We start from the raw sequence: 8,932 nt of genomic DNA on the forward strand, positions 1-8,932 counted from the left end.
AGCAAGCCTGATCCAAAGCAGTGATGATCGCCTGCCAGCCTCAGTACCCTTTGTTGTTGGCAGTTCAAAAACTTTCCTGTTCCTCTCTTATTCTCTAGGTCTCAAGTCTGTCTTCTTTTGTTCTCTGCATCTCCTGTCTTTGTATAAAATGTTGCCTCTCTTGTTACGTACAGCCCATCACATGCTGCTATCGTGTGTGTGTGTGTCTCCGTCCATCTTGACCATGCAGCGCACCTGACTGCAGCCTGGCAATTTTTGCAAGGAACCATTCATGCCTGGGAAGAGAGGGGGGAGACGAAAACAGCTCGCTACTGCCTACCGTGGGTCTGCAACTTAACCTAAAAACATGGTACAGGGCGCTTGGGGCCCATTAGCCTGCAAGTGGGAACTGTAACCGCTATCAGATTAAGGGAGGTGGCGTACACCTCTAGCTCCAAGGCACAACCCCAGCATCTCCCCTCCTCTGCCATCAACCCGGATAAGCCCGTCACCCATCTGGCCAACTCCCTGCACTTTGCACAGGGGTCACAGTGCAAGGCAAAAGCCACTGGGCTGAGCTGAATATACTCAAGATCCAAGCTGTGAGGCTGTTAACAACCCGAGAGCGCATGGGAGGGAACAATGTGCTCATGCTGTTAACAGCTGCCAGAAATCCTCTCTGTCCGTGAAGTTTTCTGTATTGGTTCCATAACTGCAGAAGCAGCCACACAACACTGCTAATTCTTGGGGCTTGTGATAAGTCACCTTGCCCCCAAATAGCCTGGCAAAATACTTTAACCAGCAGTTAACACTGAATAAATTAGTAACTGACAGTTCATAGTATAAAACCCAGAAAGTTGCTTCTTGAAAAAATACAGCTGGATGAAACTGGCTTGAGTAGCCATAAAAAAAAAACAAACCCAAAAACCAAAAAACACACACCAAAAAAAACCCCAACATTTGGGAGGTATAACACCAGCCAGCAATGCAATGGTGCTGCAGGAAAAGGGTAATCCCATTTTCAGATGAAGTAGCAATATCCTGAAATGTAATTACTCAGTTCTATTCTGTTTCATCCAGCACAAACAGAACCTCAGGTGAGGTCCTGAGGAGTCTAGAAAACAGGAAAAAAATTATATGAGCAAGAAAATACAGCTTATTAGGAAGAGTTGAAATAACGTTCTTTGTTTAGTCCACAAAACTGAGACTGCTGAGAATCATTTTGACTGACTTTATCTTTGGTTATTGTAAAGGACAGTAATAGCTGTTTCCTGTGTCCTGTAGAGAAGGATGAGCAGAAATAAAGTTACTTTCCAACAGAGATCATTTGTTGGGTGACAGGAAAATGTTTTTAATATCAAAGAAGAAAAATACACATAGCTTTTTCCCACTAAAGGTTTTAGCAAACAGATCAGAGAATGGTCAGGTATGAGTTTGGATACAGGTATATCTAACATGCACAGCATACTGATATACAGCAAGTATGATCATTTTACACCCCTTTTAGACCAACATTTCAGTGATTCTGTGCTATTAATTTAGAAGAGAACATGCTCTGATATAATAGTAATTCTGATATTTTGAAACACTTTGTAAAATGACTACTTCAGAAATAATTTTTCAAGTGACATAGGGAAGCTGTAGTATAAGACAGTGGAGAAAGATTAGCACAGTCAAATCCAGCATATCCTACATACCAGTATCTCACTGTAGACAGTATGAGTAGGGTAACAACTTTTTCCTCAATATGAGAAATGTCAGGAGTAGTCAAAATTGCTTAATACCATACAAGGCAAAGCCACATGAATATGAAGGAAGAGTACAAAGAATGTGCAAGGCTTGCTAGGACTTAACATTCCTACGGTAACCAGGTGTTTGGTTCTGGGTTTTTTTTGTTGGTGTTTTTTTTTTTTTTTAATACTATGGGTGGAGCAGTAAAACAAAAACAGGAGGAAGCACAGATGGATTAATTCAGGGCTTCTGCAAAAACTAGAGCAGGTATGGAAAGGGCAACACTGGGCAGCACTCAGAGAACAACCTAGACAAGTCAGAATTAGCAGAGAAAACAAGCCCACAGTATGTCTTGGGTCATTCTCAGATGTGAAATCTGCAGATCCTGTCTCCCTAGCTCTTCTACAAACACAACTAGTTCTGGGCATAATGCTGCTCTCCTGCTTACCCAGGAGTTGACAACGATGTAGCAGCTATGCACAGTTTTTAAGACCCAAATATTTTCAGAACACAAAAATTGTCACCCTTAGAACATCATCTCTATTTTACAGGCTGAAAAATGACACACAGAAAAGTTGGGAAATGAGCCAACAGAGCTAAAACATAAACAAGAATTCCTGATTTCTGACCTAGAAACAGCCATGCAGCCTCCCTCTGTCCTGCTTTTCCATAGCTGGCATGGGAACCGAAGACAGATGGAGGAAGCAGACAACAGTCAGCTTTCTCAGTTATGCAGCTAGACCTGCAAGGAGTTTGTGTAAGATTCAGATTTTATCAAACAAGTGTTGACCCAAACGACACCCAAAATGCCCCTACTTGTATCTTCAAACTCTTGGGAAAAGCTGCAGCTGAAGCTTTTGTAGGTTTTATCATATACATTACAATCAAACATTTTCAAAAATGGTCACTGATTTTGAGTGGCTCCACTTCAAAAAGAGCATCCGTTCTTCCAAATTAAAGATGCTCGACAGAACTATAAAAATGGCCCAAGGCTGGGTAGCACTGGACATCAGATTTTGAAGCATCCAAAAATCAAAAGATAATTTTAGCCTGCATGTGTACACAAACCACAGTTTATGCAAGTGATAAAATACTTTTGTGTACTTGATTAGGAAACATGTTCATTTTCCAGAGATACTAACAATACATGATTTTTTCAAAATTTCTCTGTGGCAGTAAACGTATGACATGCCACTAAGATATTCAATTTCCACTGTAAACAATTACAGCAGAAACATTTTCCTACATTATTATTCAGCTGGTTTGTTGAAACACACTCTTTTTCCCTTGCATTTTTGTTTCTGACTTAGCTTGGTATAGACAGAGACACATTTCATGCTGGCAGACACAAATGAAAATGTTATCAATTCCAGTGGTGCTGCCCGTCACTACTTACTGCCAAACAGCAGGAATGGGACCCATCACACTCTTTTTCAGCTATATGTGCACCAAAATAATTGATTTAATTTGTCAGAAAATATATGAGCACGGGATTACTTGATGCAACCCTATAGTAACTCCAAGCGTAGCCTTTTTTCCACACGGATGTGCCCTTTTGACCCTCAGAGAGACCTACCATCCTCATGAGACTTTCCAGGAATTAAAATTCTACTATGAAAATCTACATGCTTTTGTAAAAACATAAAATTGTCACCTGCTCCAAATTAATCTCTTATTTCATCCATCAGCTGCGTCAGCAATGACTCCTGAGTCGCCTTCAGGGTGGATGATGGCAAGGCTCATACAATCTTTCTGCCTGGTACATTCTTTGGCACAATCAGTGCTGCCAACCACTCAATCAACCGTCAGTTGAAAAATCTCAAACACAACGGCCAACATGGGAAAGAGGCTCTTTCTCCATCTTGTTTTGAGCTTTGCTTAGGAAGTAACAGTCCCATTTGTGTTAAGGAGCCTTCCCTGAAACAGGGAGAAGCAGTCTGGCCTTCCCGAGCCTTGGCACAACCACAGAGGACAGCAAAAGTTCAGAATTCAGTTCAAAACATCATTTCCCACATATCAAGAGGAAAAGCACAAATACCTGATTGGATTTAAGGCTGCTTGCAGAATTAGAAAAAATAAATCTTCTCTCCTAATATATAAGAGGAAATCAATTTAATCTTAAAGTTGACAAAACCAAACAGAGGTAATTATTAAACCAAATTAGGCTACAGGGATCCCTACCACAGCACAACGGAAGTTCTCTATCACCTTCAGCAACAGAAACATCTAGGTATAATAATAGTTTGGTTTTGGGGTGGGGGAAAATATTGTTAGTATTTTCAGTGGATAATGTTCAAAAAACAGTAGTGGCATGCATGTGGCAGAAACAGTCTGCCACTTCCCCCTTCAAGGCCAGGGTAAAAAGACTTTTACCACACACTATTCTACACCCACAGACATGACCTAAGAAAAAAAGTAACAGCTTGGGACTGTACTGCTTTGTCCACAGAACTCCCTCCAGAGAACAAAAACATCACTCGGGGGAGAATCAAAGGTGCTTGCAGCCCAGGAAAGCTCTTGCAGCCATACCTCTGGGAAGGGAAGATTTCCTGGGATGACAGAGCCAGCCGGAAAACTCCAGAAAACACTGAAGGACACCATTTTACCCATAGAGCTGTCTGTCAGATCTTGAAGCCGAAAAGTCTTGATTTCCATGTTAACCAACCCCCAGGACAGATCTGAAGGGAGAATCCTATGCTGTATGTCCGAGACTATCTTTTGGTTAGTTTGCGGCAGGAGGAAAAATGCAGAGGGTGTCCAAGCAGCGAAGCCTGGGCCTTCTGGGCGTAGAGAAAGAAGGTGATCAGAATATGACCACATGACAGAACGGGAACACAAGAAACACCTAATACACTACTTAGAATGGTGCATTAATCAAGCGCTATGTTATTAATGAGTCATTAGTGAGCATTATGAAAAATGGTGCCAGTGTTAGGAATTCCTGTTTGTCTCTGATGAAGCAAAGTGGGATCATCACAGCCCTTCTATGGAGTCCAGCAGGAAGAAAGAACATCTCCTCATGATTTACCTTCCTTCTGTACACCCAAAAGGCAAAACAAAAATCTTTTTTTATCAGCTATCAAACCTCTCACTGCAGCATTACAATTGCACTGAGCTACTTCAACGCTGTAGTAGTTTGCACAAACAAAAAGCTTGTCATCTGGGTCACCTCTTGAAGGCAGACTCAAAACTTCATTCTTCGTGAGATCCTGATAAAAGCTCCAGGGAACAGGGCTAGAGACAGTAAACAACAATTTTGTATGACTAATCCAATATAATCCTTTACTGGGTAAAAAGACCATCTGCATGGATTCCCACTGAAGTGCTTTAATAACAGGGCAGCAAGCCTCTGGCTGTCATGCTAAGGAAATGCTCTTTTGCACTGAGGCTAATAATTCCAAAAGATTACTTCCTTTTTCTCCTCCCCCCCTCTCCTGTTTTTATTAATACTGTTAGCCACTTGCTCTCCCATTTAATTCCCTATTAAGAGATCATCCATCAAACACGTGAAGTGACAAGGATCTGCGCTAGAAGACATCTGCAGATTCCACATGGATAGCCAGCTAGCTACAGAGAGGTCACCCTCTCTCTGCAAAAACTACTGATTTTATTGTATCACTGCAGCGTGCAATTACTGCCAAAGAAGAGAATGGCAAGCTGTCGGCTGAGGCGTTATTAAACCAATTTCAGCTGCAGCAGCTTCCCCTCTGAGTGACCCTGCTTTTTGTACCACAAACTGAGCAGACTGCAATGGGGATCTCTGGGTGGCGCGCAGAGCAGCTGCACCGATGAACACCGTGCAGCAGTTTAGGACAGGAATTGAAGGAGCCTACCACCTCCAGCTGAGCCACACCTAAGTCAATAAGGGCTTCACACCCTGGGAGAGAAGGAAACCCACAGCTACGCTCTGTTGTCTGCTCTGAGGTCAGAGGGAACAGGTTTTTTCCCTTTGCTGGGCATTTGTTGTCTCAGGGAAGGAAGGCCAATCTCTACACAAATCTGGTCAGGGCTCAGGAGGATTCAGACAGACAAAGCACCCAAGAAACGCCAGTATTTCAGGTTCATCCAGGACAGGCCTATTCCAAGTGGACGAGATTAAACACGTGGCATGTGTGTAGGTTACAAAAGGCATGTGAGAGGAACTGGCTACCGTTTGGGGTTATGAAAGATCAGAGGTTATGAAAGACCTTGGCGGTTATGAAAGATGAGCCAAGAGTCTGACCCAGCAAGGCAGAGAGCAGCCCCAACATGCTCGGAGGTGAACGGATGTTCAAAATCACCCAGCAGCGCACAGGAGGAAGTTCACGCTGCCTGGCAGGTCTAGGCTAAGGCAGGCTTGAAAAAACGTCAGAACACTAGTAAGAAAACAAGCTGTCACAGGCTAGGACAATGATGAAGAGAAATATTGCCATCTGTTTATAAGCCTTACGAGCAGCTGTGAAGTTTTTTGCAAAGTATTTTGAAGGGTCTTAAAAATACAAGCTGCAGCCACTGATTTACTAAGAAGTATTCTTTCCTGGCCTTTTCATTGTCCTTGAAATTTTCTACCTGCATGAGCCGCATAGCTGGAATGAATCTGTAAAAACCAAGGGTTCATTCAGTTGACAGTTTAGCCTCTCAAGTTCAGCTTTTGGTGATCCTTTTATAATATTCTGCCACCAGAACAAAGAGAGGGTTGGGGAAATTCCACTGAGCCAAATCGAGTCACTTATTTTCCAAATGCCACTCAGACATTACCTAGAAAGAGGACACACTCCTGCTCAGAAAAATATGGAAAGCACGTCACCCCCTTTGCAACAGTGTTTCCCTGTGATGATGATTTTCTACAGTTACCTTCAGCAGGATATTTCTGCATCCTGCCTACTACACCATCATTCACACTGCCCTGTTTTTAAAAAATGAGCTAAACAGACCTTTCAAATGCCCCAATGGCAGCCCAATCACAACAAATCTCCAGGCCCAAGACACGTGGGAGGAAACCATCTGCTCTATGTCAGAAAAGGATGGAGCCAGTTTCACCAAAAGGTATAGACTGTTTTACGGTTGGCCAATTCAGTAACTGAAACTTCACCTTTCAAGGAAAAACACAGAAAACACTATTATCATGGTCTGAGATGCTTCCTAGAATGCAAAGCCATGGTTAGCTGTAGGTTTTCTTATTTGCCAAAGTTAAAGCTGTTTTTACTGCATCTCATCAGTACGTACAACTCACCAGGAAATATGTTTACCCATCTGCCCCAGAAACTCTCTAAGGAAGGTTCTGCAGCCACCTCAAGCTATGCTGAGCATGGCATCAATAAAAAGCACAAATTTCTAAAACCTGGAGGAAACTGAGATTAAGGAAGAATCCAGAGCAAGTCTGTTCCATAGTATTCCAAATTATATTACATATTTGTAGGGTTATTGCACTTAAGGAAACTAATCTTATGTGAGGACAAAGCAGATAAAACAGCTGGGAAACAAGTGACTTGGGAACAGAACAATCAGTCAGCAGAAGGACTGATAAAACATTCGGTGAGGACTTCTTCAGACAAAATTTCATAATTTCACACTTAAACTTTTAAACCTTGGTTATTAGTCCACTCACCTTCTCAGGGTTTGTTACTGGTTTTCTTCAGTTCAAAATGGGGACTACAAAATGTTTTGCTACGTAGACTGACAGCCTTGCTGTCTTTGTGGTATTCACTGCCACAGTGCAGCTTAGAAATTTAAAGAACAAAGTTGAATACTTGCACTTTAATCCATGAAGTTTTGTCACTTATTTTAGAAGGAAAAGGTCCAAGCCTTTTATTTTAAAAATTGTTTGTTATTTTGGTGAACTACATGTGGCAGGAGTGTTATGTCCCTCTCATCCCAAAGTCATCTGTGTCCTACAAGATAAACAATAGAAGAAAATAGATCTAGGCTTAGGGTCTGTTAGGTTAGATAGAATACCCAAGCCAATTAAACTTAGCCTAGTCCCTAGAAAATTAACAATTAATTTTGTGTTCATGTCAAAGACAGTAAGTGGTGGTGGTATGCCATTTTCTTAATGCAGATGTGGTCACTGCTAAAGGATCTCTATTCTAGCCCTGAAAGGTCACTGGAAATGAAACCCTCAACCACAAAGCTGGTGCTGAAAGACGATAACAAACTTCATACACTCGATGTATTTAACGCCTTTTCCAAACAGCTACGCTGACAGACTTGGTCCCTGGAGTCTCTTTTGTCCCATTCTGCGCCAAGTGTGCATCAGAACAAGCCATTTGGAAAAGCCTCCCTTTGGCAGGTGTAAGTGCATGTTCCCAGCGCTCACGCTCACAGACCGGCGGTGGCTGCTCTGTCGCCTAAGCACGCGTTGAGCACAGGCCACCCTTCCTCTGCACGGTGGCCCTAGCGTGTCCCAGCTGTCTGCCACCAGTCCACTACTCCGCCAGCTCAGGCGCACGCCAGTGTGGCTTAGACGGTTCCTGGAACAGCAGGCCCGTAATTCTCTTCTCCCCACCCCTGACAAATCCCAGATGGCATACAAAGACGTGAAAAACCCGAAGGGCGATGTACTGTTACCGTGCACTTTAATTCTCCCGCACGAGCAAGCTGCTGACATTAAAAACCTGAACTGCTTCTCCACTCCCGAGGCCGGTTTTCCCGCAGTTTTCCCCCTCATTCCCGCGATGGCCGCAGCCAGCCCTCAGCCTTTCCCCCCCGAGCCCCGGCCGCGCTGAGGGGCGGCCCCCGGCCACACCGCCCGCCGCCGCGGCACAGGCAGGCCCCGGGCCGCCCCGCACGCACCGCCCGGGCGGAGAGCGGGGCAGCGGGACCCCGGGGGGCCGCTCGGGCCTGCGCCTCGTTATCTCGGGGGACAAGTAACGCCCCAGCCCCAGGCTGGGGGCCCGGCCCGGCCGGCGGTAACGGCCGCGGCGCCATGTCAGGGGGGCGGCCGGGCCACGGCCGCGGCGATGGCGGCGGCGCGGGGGGGGGCTGTGCCAGCGGCCTCCCCGCCACATCCTGCCCTCGGCGGCGCGGCCTCGGCGCTGCTCTCCGTGGCACCCTCCGCCTCTCCCGGCCCTTCTCCGCCCCCGGGGCTCACCTAAAGTCAGCGCCCAGCAGCCAGGCGCCGCGCCGTAGCCCGCCTTCCCCACTGACCGCGCCGCGCCGCCTCCCTGCGCGCCGCTCCCCTCGGCGGGGCGGCGCCGGGCCGCGGAGTGACAGCGGCGGTGTGCGCGCCGCTCACCCTCCGCCG

General features: G+C 45.3%; 1 protein-coding gene across 1 annotated transcript in view; it reads right to left on the reverse strand.

The window, feature by feature from the left end:
• MPPE1 (metallophosphoesterase 1) overlaps positions 1–8,919 on the reverse strand; it is a 32,961-nt gene extending 24,042 nt beyond the window's left edge. The window contains exon 1 of the mRNA XM_055799780.1: positions 8,780–8,919. The gene's annotated coding sequence lies outside the window, so the exon portion shown is untranslated. The remainder of the gene's footprint in view (positions 1–8,779) is intronic.
• Positions 8,920–8,932: the final 13 nt, after the last annotated feature.

This window comes from Falco peregrinus, chromosome 3 (assembly GCF_023634155.1).
Source record: "Falco peregrinus isolate bFalPer1 chromosome 3, bFalPer1.pri, whole genome shotgun sequence".
In the NCBI taxonomy this organism is placed as follows: domain Eukaryota; kingdom Metazoa; phylum Chordata; class Aves; order Falconiformes; family Falconidae; genus Falco; species Falco peregrinus.